Raw genomic sequence first — 11683 nt, 5'->3', positions numbered from 1 at the left:
CAAAAAGGGGAAGAAGAAAAAAAAAGAATGAATAAATAAAAATCAGAAAGGAAAAAGAACAGCAAAGTTCCCAGGTATCCCATGGGTACAGCTATGAGGTCTGGGGAAGTTCTTCTGAGGTGTTGCAGTACAGCCTAGCTAGAAGGCATAGAGGTATTCAGTGCCAGGTATTCAGGGAACAGAAAGGGAAGGAAGGTATAGAGAGACAAGAAACTGAGTAATGAAGAAAGACAAAAAGGGAAAAGAAAACAAAACAATTTTTTTAAAAAAAAAGAAGAAGAAGAAAAGCCCCCCAAAAAACAGAAAAAAAAAAAAAACCCACGAGAAAAGAAATGCTCTCAGGGATCCCTCTGGGCATCTGCATAAGCTAAGGGGTAGGCTCCAAGGCGCGCAGCACCACCCGGCCAGAATGGGCTCCCGACTCAAGAAAAGGAAAAGAAAACGCACAAACAATTCAAAACAAACAAACAAACAAAAGCCCCGGGATACCACCAGCATGGCAGCCCAGACCAGGAAGCAGCTCCACACTCGAACGGAGCTCTGCAACCCCTCAGGAAGAAACAAAGATGGCGCACGGAGCCAGGTATTTGAGTGAAAAGAGGGGGAGGTGGTGAGAGGTAAGGAAGAAATCAAAAGAAGCCGAAAAAAAGCAACAACAAATGGCACCCAGAGAGCCAGCCAGTGAGGGCGGGCGGAATCCAAGTGGCCGGTGCTTCCTGGACAAGAGACTGTGGCCGTGGGAAGCAGAGAAGGCCGAGTGGGGGTGAAGAAGGGTGAGGGGTGAGAAAGCGTATATTGCAAATTACCAGTTGTTCTGTCTCCTGCTGGAAGCTCTGTGAAGCTGCTTTCTCATACCCCCTATTTTCTGGTCTTTGATAGGGGTCCAAGATGGCGGATCCACGCTGCATTAGCTGATAGGGGACCTCTGCATCAATCTCTCCTCGCTCTCCGTTTTCTGTCAGTTTTCTCACTCCATTGGTGCTTGGCTGAGTTCTTTATCTCTTCATTTGATGTTTTAAGGTTTCAGGATTGCTGTTTTCTCTGTTTGGCTTAGTTTTTCGGATCTTTGCTGTGGAGGGATGGCATGGTGCTTCTGCCTAGAGCGCCATTTTGCCTGAATTCCCTTGGCTGTAATCTTTATGGAAGCAGATTGCCAGGCCTTTCTTCCACAGTGCTACTGGGTGGGTTCGAACTACCAATTTTTAGGTTAGTAGTCAAGCGCAAACCGTCTGAGCCACCCAGGGATACAACTGCACGTGATAAATACACTTCAACATTTTTAACTTTTTAAGTCTTTCGATTTTTTCCTTTTAATTATACCACGGAAGTTATGTCATTTCAACCTCATGAAATGTGACAACTGAGTCCGAATTTCTTTCAACTAAGCAAACAAACTGTTATAACCACTCCCAGCTCTCAAGCTAAAATATTAAATCCATAATCACTGCTATGTGCAGCAATACTGATAAATTCAGCCTGATCCAGCAGTATATTCTATCTTTTTTTCTCTAGTATCTAATAACTCAATTCCCACACATACTGAGCCATCTCCTCCTCGGGTAGTCCTCATGTGGTGTTTGAGATGTGTTTCCAGTCATGGGTGTAGAGGCAGTGAAGGGTGGTAGGGATGGGTCTGGAGAAGATTAAGAACATCCCTTGCAGGGCAACTGCTTCCAGTGACATCAGTGCAGAGTCTACAATCAAGGGGAAACAAGGGTGTTCAGATAAGGAGGAGGAATACTTTTTTTGGCAAGAGAGGCTCAGGAATATTTGGGAGTTCAAGTTCTGACAGATGTGTCCAATTACACACAAGTATGCCTCTTTTAAATGTGCTCCTTCCCTATCAGTGACATTCATTTTTTGTTAAGAGAGTTGGTGGGGCTCTGAACTCAGCTTTTATTGTAATGATACTCACAACTACAAGAGAGAATCCTTTTAGGAATACTCTGGAAGTTTTCTGCTTCCCTGCCTGAATCTTCAGCAGAGACTTTGTCACTTTTCCCCTGTGGTCTCTCCAGCACATTCAAGAATAGTCACCCCACTCCATACTCTTTACAGTTACCATTACTGCAGTAACAGTCAAGTGCATAGCAACTTACTCTCCTAAAACCTTTCTTCAAAAGTGACTTTATCCCACGTAAGCACAGGTGATAACAAGTAATCATGATGCCACCACATTCCACAGATTAGCAATATCCTATTTACCACCAAAGAAGGAAATGGATCAGGAAGATGAAAAATTGATGCCTTTGAATTATGGTGTTGGTAAAGAATACTGAATATACCATGGACTGCGAGAAGGACAAAAAAATCTATCTTGGAAGAAGTACAGTAGAATGCTCCTTAGAAGTGAGGATGGCGAGACTTCATCCCACATACTTTGGACATGTTATCAGGAGGGACTAGTCCCTGGAGAAAGACATCACGCCTGATAAAGTAGAGGGTCAGCGAAAAAGAGGAAGACCCTCAACAAGATGGACTGACACATGGCTGCAACATGGGCTCAAGCATAACAAAGATTGTGAGGATGGTGTAGGACCAGGCAGTGTTTCATTCTGTTGTTGCCAGAACCCACGAGTTGCTTCTGCCCAGCTTGGGGTGCTAGGTCCACCAAGGATAGAGCAGCACAAGAGATGGTAGGCCTATGGAAGCGGGGACATCATGGCTAATTCTGATCTAGCAATGAGATACAACCATTTCCAGAGACCCTGTAAGAAGCTGAAAGAGCAAGAAATCACATGCATGTATGCATGCGCACGTGTGCGTGTCAGCATGAAAGAGAGAGAGAATTTAATGTATACCTTAGGAATGGTTAAGTGCTACGGCTGTTAACCAAAAGGTCGACAGTTTAAATCCACCAGGCGCTCCTTGGAAACCCTATGGGGCAGTTCTACTCTGTCCTACAGGGTCACCATGAGTCGGAATCGACTCAAAGGCAACGAGTTTGGTGTGTTTTTTTTTTTTTGGTTTAGGAACGGTTAGCTCGCTTCTAAAGTACTAATGTAGGACTCACAATGCAGGGGTGGTTAGTTAGCACTGAAGGGCTCTCATCAGGAAGCCATACTCTACAAGTCCCTACAATCAGCACTCTAAACATTATTACCTACATCTAACCAGGAGGCACATCAGTTAACACATAGCATTAGAAATAGTTTTTCTTCGTAAAACAAGAGGCGCTCACGATGTGGTTGACTTGGAAAATATCGCAAACACCACCGTCCTTGCAAGAGGTGGGAAGAAGAATCCAGTAAGCCAGGACCTATGACCTGGGAGTAAGGCTCGAGTCATAGAGCCCCATTTGGTGGTGTGTCCTCTCCACTTAATGAGGGACCAGCTTCTCCTGCCATCGGCTCCCTGTGAGCCTTTGATATAAGGCACTCTCTCCTCAGAGTGCCTGAGGACAGAGAGCCAGGACAGAGCTAACAGGAACAGTCCCCATGACCACTGTTGAGCTTGTTTGCGAATAAATGTTTATACACGTGGCGGAATGCCCCGAGACTTATTTTCATTACATCATACCACCTGAGAACAAGGTTGGGGATGGGGACAGACAGCCCCACCTAATGTCAACAGATGGAGGCCACTATTTACAAAAGAATGGGACAGGTGTTGGGTGGATAAATTGGCCTAGGTCACCAGGTGACAGGTACAGTCTGTGGAGGAGTGAAGGTCCACCTTAGGAGTCTTTGTTCTAATGACTGAAACAAGCTTCTGTCACTCCACTTCACATCTGTTGAGCATTTTACCATATCATAAGATACTACTACATACAGTGTCTTCTCTCAGCCTCAGAACAAGTCCAGGAGTAACTAGTTAAGACAGGCAAAGCTTTACTTCTCTTACACAGATGAGGACCCTGAGGCCCGGAGATGCCCCGGGCCACCCTCAAAGTCATCTACAAGTTGCAGTTCACAAACAGCACTCAGGCTTGGGGTCTCCTTATCCAAGAGTTCTCAACAATCTCTGAGATGCATATTAGAATCCACAGGGAAGCTTCCCCAAAATACATATTTATAATGTATACAAAAATCCCTTTCCCTTTGAGAGCAATTGCTCCAAACCCTCTATATTTTACCATTTTACGCCCAGCACTGTGCTAGCACCGGGGGCCATAGAAATAGCTTCTACCAAACCAAACCAGCTGTTGCTGAGACTATTCTGACTCATGGCAACCCCACGCTTTGCAGAGTAGAACTGCACTCCATGGGGTTTTCAAGGCTATGACCTTTCAGAAGTAGACTGCCAGGGGTTTTCAAGGCTACGACCTTTCAGAAGCAGATTGCCAGGCCTTTCTTCTGAGGTGCCTCTGGGTGGGTTCAAACCACCAATCTTTCAGTTAATAATTAAGCACTTAACTGTTTGCGCTACCCAAGGGAATTCTCTATCCTCCAGAAGCCTAATATTTAGAGACAGATACACATTCCCTGGGGGCACTGGTGGTTCAGTGGGAGACCCAGGTTCGATTTTTGGCCAATGCCTCTCATATGCAGCCACCACTCGTCTGTCATTGGAGGCTTCTGTGTTGTTGTGATGCTGAACAGGTCTCAGTGGAGCTTCCAGAATAAGATGGACTAGGAAGAAAGGCCTGGCAATCTATGACCAAAAATCAGCCAATGAAAACCTTATGGATCACAACAGAACATTATCCAATCTGCAGCCGATCATCAGTATGGTGCAGGACCGGGCAGGGTTCATTCAGGTGTGCATGGGGTCGCCATGAGTCCGGGCAACTCTTCGACAGCTAACAACGTATGCCTCATGTTAAACTGCAAAGGGTATGTACTCCAAGAACTTGGCGAATCTTACAACAGGGCATGCTGACCCACTTTGGGACTCCTCAGTATGTATTTGTGGAAAGAACACATAACTGAATCAGTGAGAGAGAAGTTTAGAGACGAGGAGACGACTGTCTGCGGTTCTCAGGGACTGCTTCAGGTTTGACAATTTCAAACACGGCCACTCTCAATGTGTATAAAATATAACGCCTTATAATGTTTTATTACTCCCATTACAGCTATCCCACTTTAGGAATTTATCCTAATAAGACTTGCCAGAGATATAAAAAAGAGACTTTTATTAAAGCATGTCTATTACAGTGTAATTTATAATAGCAAAAAAAGTGGAAACAATCTCAAGGTTCAATAACAGGAAATGGTGATACATAAATGAGGGTCAATCTACCTGATGGAATATTCCACAGCCACCAAAAATCACATTGTAGGAGCACATGTAATGACTGGGGAAACAAGTGTTCATGGTGGAATTATTAAAGGGAAAAAAGCAGATTCCTAAAGGGCTATGTCCAGAATGATCCGATATTTGTAAAAGTACCTGTGTTTGTCTACAAAACAACAACAGCAGTTCTCTCTGAGGTGGGATTAAAGGTAATTTTGTGTTTCTTTTTCCAACTTTTCAAAAGTTCAGTTAAAGAAACAAAAGGCTTTTCTTCCACTGGGTCTTCGCGGGCCTTGGAGATGCCGTGGAATCTCGTGGTCTGGTGGCTAAAGGCCTTTATTTTGAGGGTTTTTTCTGAGCACAGTCAAGTTGGTGTAATTTATACCTCTGGACCAGAACGATGGCAATTACGTAATCATTTAAAAACGAAAAACAAAAGCAACACAGCACTTACCCAGCCTGCAGGTGGGCCCTGTCACGGCAGCAGCTTCCTTGGGGTGGCAGGTGGCCTCCATATCACCTCCCTCGGCTGCAGAGACAAGGCCGCCGGCTCATTGTGAACCGGCCTCGAAGTTGCCGCCCGAGGGGGCAGGCCACCCGCTCCTCCCTAAGCGCCACAGCCGCCTGCATTTCTGCAGTTTGCTCTTCTTCCCCTCTTTGCAAATGCACTTGCGGGTGTGGAGGGAGGCGGCCTCCAAGGGAATTGCTGGAGGGGTCGGGTGAGGGCGCGGGCGGGCGGTCCCGGGCAGGCGGCCTCCCCCTTTACCCGGTGGCAGGAGGAGCCGGAGGGCCGAGCCTGCCTGCGGCCTCGGTGCTAGCAAGCCCGCACGGAGTCTCCACCGTGACATAAGCGGTTTGTAGATGGACCCACGCTTAGCAGGATCCACCCCCCGGGGCTCGCCGCCACGCCCCTTTCTCTGCTCGCAGCCACGTGCGAAGAAGCAGCGCGGGCTTGATTAGAGAAAGACCCGCAGGTGCGAGAGATCGGCGTGGCGTCGTAACCTCCACTTTGAGCAGGAGCTTTTTTCACCTGTTTGCAGTGGGGCTTCTGTTGTCAGCCGGTCTTGTCAGCTGAGATTCTTGAGGCTCCCAATCTGTTTATTCATCAGCAACCAGCGCAGTGTCTGGGCCAAAGCAAATGTTCAGTAAAGATTTGTTCAGTAATCGCTTTATACATGTAGAGCGGGGATCTAAGAGCTTGAATGTTACTCTTTTACATCTCGTGGGAGGGAGCCCTGGTGGCGCAATGGTTAAGCACTCAGTTACCGCTAACCCAAAGGTCGATGGTTTGAACCCACCAGCCCCTCTGAGGGCGATCTGTTTCCGCAAAGATTCCAGCCTTGGAAACCCTATGGGATAGTTCTACTCTGTCCTGTAGGGTCGCTATGAGTCAGAATTCACTCGATGGCAACGAGTTTATCTCTTGGAGAGAGAAATGGTGTAGGAGGCCAAGCTGGTGAATGGTTGGAAGGTTAAGGCCATGGGTAGATTCAGCCCAGGTTTGACCCTGTGTGGCCTCTTGCCCCTTCTCTGCTGTGAATTAGCTACTTAATCTCAGCTGGGATTTGCAGATGCATACCCCTGGTCACCAGGTCCTTTTGTCAGGGGAGGGTGGAGTGACGGAATTGTCTTCAGGCTCCTGCCCAGCTTCTTTTCATGCTCTCTTCTTCTCCCAAAGGAGATCCTTGCACTCATTCAGTCATTCAACCAACAAATACTGGGCACCCACTCTGTTTCAGGCTGTGTCCTAGATATGAGGGTATAGAAGAATGAGAGACACCCATGAGTGCTAGGAGCATGCCTGCCGCTGATGGGTCAGTGTGTTTAACTCCAAGTGCTCTGTATGTCTATAAGGGTTTTCTAGAAATTATGCCTTCAACTAGATGTTCTTCTCGGGGAGTGTCAGACACTGCAGCAGGCCCTACATGGGACAAGGAGGCATTTTCTACATCCATGTGCTGGGATGGCCCTACCTGCAGTTGCTGGAAAGGTGTCACCTTGCTTTGTTGATTCTGTCCTTCCTGTCTCCAGTGGCACCTGGCAGAGTACATTGTGGTGCTGTAGTAAAATGGCCATGGAGAGCCTGCTTAAAGTCCTCCTTGAGACTCAAAGACAGGACTGAAAAGGGTGAAAATAATTAAAATAATATTAATACAGTGAAACCTGTGAGAGCTGGAACGCGACAGGACTGCCTTGTTTTTCCGGATCTCACATGTTTTCTGCCTTTGACAGGGTGCGGTCTTACCAGTTTTCTATTGATCTCTATTAGTGGAAAATATTTAAGTTTTCCTTCTTCTGACAGGTTTCCGCCTTACGCAGGTTCCGGCTTTAACAGGTTTTACTGTCACAAATTTGAGAGTTGAGTGATTTAAGAGACAGACAAATACAGCTGAGATTCTATACTTGGCATAGTCCCCTGCCCAGTGAGAAGTTACTTCTGATGACCCCACATGTCCTTCTCACTTCTTCACGTAGGCTCTGATACGGATTGCAGGCACGATCGTATGATAGACCACACTGAAGAACTGAGAGGTGGAGTCTTCAGTTAGAGTGAAGTCATTAGAAACAATTCCAGATGCTCCTTTCATGTTCTTTTTTTCTTCCAAGAGAATGGTCAGCATTAGGTAGCACTTCTACTTGCTCTTCTAGTTGAAGGCATTATTTCTAGAAATCCTGTATGGAGTATGGCTTCTGCTAGGGTGGACCAAAGGACCCTAAAGGAGGTCTGGTCTAGGTTTAGGGGGGAGAACAGGGAGGCTGGAGCTTGCATGTCCAGGGAGCTCAGCGGAATGGGGGACAGGGACTTAGAGCCTTGACAGGAATAAAGAGTGTATATTTGCTTCCCATGGTCCCTCTGCCATAGCTCTTGGGACTATGGAGCACTCAGTTGATTGGATAGATGGTACCTACATCTAGGAAATGCCTACCAACTTCCAACTGAGCCTCAGTGCTACTCAGGGGGAAAGTATCTTCAGAGGTGGGGAAGAGATTGTCCTTGCAGGGGATACTCCCAAGGAGAACTTTTTCCAGTTTCTAATGTTTTGCTTTCTTGACTGAATGCACACATTACAGTTGAGACAAGCACTGTTTTAACAAGGGGCCTGTGTGTTCAGGCCTAAGCAATGTGCAAGGATCGAGAATGCCTATTGTGTGCAAGCCCGGAGACATTCGAATGAGGAGAAATTACCAGGCCAACAAAAAGTATTGTGACATCAACACGTTTCTTGATACTTTTCGTGTGTGAATGCCAGCCCGCCAGCTGACTCACAGGTGTGGGACAATGTCAGGTGCTCTGTGGCTCCGCCCCCACCTCTACCCACTCCTGGCTTAGCTTCTGAACTTGTTGGAGGCCAGAGCCACAGTAGACTAGACAGACCTCATCCCAGGAGGTCCTTTGGGGGCCTGGGAGGCAGGCCAAGGCCAAGTTGTTGCTCAGGTGAGAAGAATTCCACCCGCCAACGGGCCTTGAATTGCTTTTTCCCTCGGTACAGAAGGATAAATTGGATAGAGAGGAATTCATGACTCTGGGTAGAATAAAAGTGAACATTTAATGCCACCATAGTTTGATTCTTTTAAACACCAGATTCTTTTTTGACAACATTTTACACCTCATATGCCACAAAAAGTCAGAGACCTTAGCCAGCAAACAATGTCTTCACACTGGAAATGGCACACAGCTTAATGGATTCATGTCACCAGTTTGTAAGAACTAGAACTTTCTTTTCTGGACTGTTCTCCAGGTAGCCTGCTTATATTTATCATGATCAAGCCAACAGCTAACTTTTACATAGCTATATGCAAAGGGCCCATACACAAAACCAGCCTGTTTGTAAATAGGCTGTTGGGACCTGCCCAAGCACAGAATGGTTGAATGTCTAACTTTAACAGATGAACTTTATTAAAACAATTTTGACAGCAAACACTTGTGAGCTAAGACCTTAATTTTTAAAACTGCACCATTTTCCATCCAGTTAAACAGTGACTTTAAAGCAATGTCATTAAGTACTACCACGGAAGTTTAAAACAAGGTTTTATGAACTTGAATTCGTGAATTCACTGTTTTTGTCACAATAAAAGCACTTGGGCAGGCCTTGTCTCCAATTGTCAAATGGGCTCATTTCTACAGATAAGCATATTTCTATATACATACATACATTACTCATCATGGAATCAGAGAGCTAGAGCCGAAGGACCCAGAGAGACCATTTAGCACATGTCCTCATTTTACAGATTAGAAAACTGAGTTCCAGAAAAGATAGAAAATGTGCCCAAGGACAGAGGACTTTTGTCAGAACTGGAATTAGGAAGCAGGTTTTCTTACCTATACTCTTCCAACATGCCACACGTCCTCTGTACAACGTGTCTATTCACATATGCACCTCACCCCCCCCCCACACACACACATAGGAACACAGGAGCGGTGTGTGTGTGTGTGCGGTTCTCATCTACAGACACCTGGAGCGTTGCTGTCTAATGGGAAGAGCAAACTCTAGGAGTCCACCATGCTGGACTCAAGTCCCAGTTCTGCTATCCTGTGAACTTGGGCCAGTCATTAACTGTTGACTTCAGTCTCTTCATCTATAAATGATTATCCTCTGCTCTCATAGAGCTTTAATTTCTTCAAAGCACTTCTCATCAGTTATACCATTTTCTCTTCAAACCATCCCCAAGGGCAGCTATCATTAACCCCAGTTTTCCTCTGGGGAACCTGGGGCTCAGCAAAGTTAAGTGACTTGCCCAAAGTTGCATAGCTAGTGGCAAAACCAGGCCTGGCACCCCAGTGCCCTTACTCCTAGAGCAAGGCTTTTTCTCCTGGGTTTAGCTGCCTCTCAAATGAGACTACTGACCCCAGCGCCTCCCTGCCTCTCAGGGATGCAGTGAGGGGACAAGATGACTTAAGTATTATGGGTTGTAAGACTCACTAAAGTGCTTTGGTTTCTCCAGAAAAAACGGGTACTATAGAAATTCAAGGTCAGAAACACTAGCTGCTTTCCTCAGCCCCTTCAGTAGCACCAGGGGTGGGGTGGGGGTCTTAGGGAAATGCAGAAACCTAAGACTATCATCTTTTCCCCAGAAATTTAGTGTGCAACCAGTAGGAAGAGGCTGGACACTCTTCCACCCAGGTCTGTGGAGGCTCATTTCCAAGCCCGTTATCATCAAATTCAAAAGGAAGGGATCTTCGCCCCTTCAGGTACTTACTCTAGAAACAGCTTAGATTTTGAACTACACTCTGTACTTGAAGATTGGACCCTAATCCCTGTTCTCTTGATTTATTTATCTTTCCTGCCCCGAGCCCATGTCTCCGCCAACAGACTTTGCTATAGCAGGGGGGAAAAAAAAGCCACAGACAGACCTACCTAGCGTCCATAACAATGCATAGCACTTGGAAAGCATTTCCAACCGTGATGTCAAATTATAAAATGCAAGCAACACTATAAAACAACATCCTGAGATTACAAATAAGTGATTAACTTCTCTAAGAATTGAATATGCCCATGTGGGGTGTTAGCAGTATGGGGACTGAAGCACGGAGCCTTTTTTTTGAAGGTAATTTCTATGCATATGTGAATTGGATGTGGGACTGCCTGTTTCAGAACTCATCCCCTACACACGTGGACATTGGGAACAACTACGTTTAAAGGACAGCAGTCACACCCACCACTCTGTGTCCAACATGATGACATCACCTCCATTTCTGAGTAGGACCACCCAAAGGCAGACTATGTTTGTTTAGGGATAAATTAGCTTCTGAGAATTGTCCAAAAAAAATTTTGTTTCTGAGAAGATGAATTTAACTGACAAGAGCTTTTCCTGGATTCGAATTATTATTATTATTTTTTAAATTAGGAAATAATGAACCGTTTGTAATAAAACATATGTATTTTGTCAGGGAGATTGCTTAGTGACACAATTTATGAGTTTTTACCCACAAATGTTGACAGATATTTGCTGGAAGAAGAGAAAGAGACACTATAATTAAAAGGAACAGGATATTTCTGCCACCTGTCCCTCACCCTCCAAAGGAAATGTTTGGCTGGCAGTGTTCATGAAACTGAACCTCTGGCTTTGTTCATTTGATCCAGAGTACAGGGGCTGTGCTGGCTTTTCTCCCTGCATAAGTCTCGTGTGTGATAGGACAAAGGTGCCCCTCACCTGGGGGGTGAAGCAGCAGCAGAGGCCCCTGGAACAATGGGACGAACAGTGTACTCATCATCAACTAGCACTGAACAGGGCTGCAAATCTGTCCTCTTACTGGCGTGGTTTCAGGGTCTAAGATACGTTGCCTTTACAAGTTAGGAAATCCTCGCGTATATGCTCAAGGAGTGGGCTAAGAATCCAACAGGAAAGAACAACGTGTAAATTCATGAATTCTTCTGTTTTTCAATTTTGAAATGAACTCATCTTTAATCACTTGTTTTCAGTCTAAAATTTTATTTGGAATATGGAGCCTAAATACAGTCAATGCAACGTGATTTTAGTCGCCTCGATTACCAATTAATGCCGCAAG

Source organism: Trichechus manatus, unplaced genomic scaffold, assembly GCF_000243295.1.
Source record: "Trichechus manatus latirostris isolate Lorelei unplaced genomic scaffold, TriManLat1.0 scaffold00039, whole genome shotgun sequence".
Classification (NCBI taxonomy): domain Eukaryota; kingdom Metazoa; phylum Chordata; class Mammalia; order Sirenia; family Trichechidae; genus Trichechus; species Trichechus manatus.
This window is presented reverse-complemented; position numbering follows the sequence as displayed.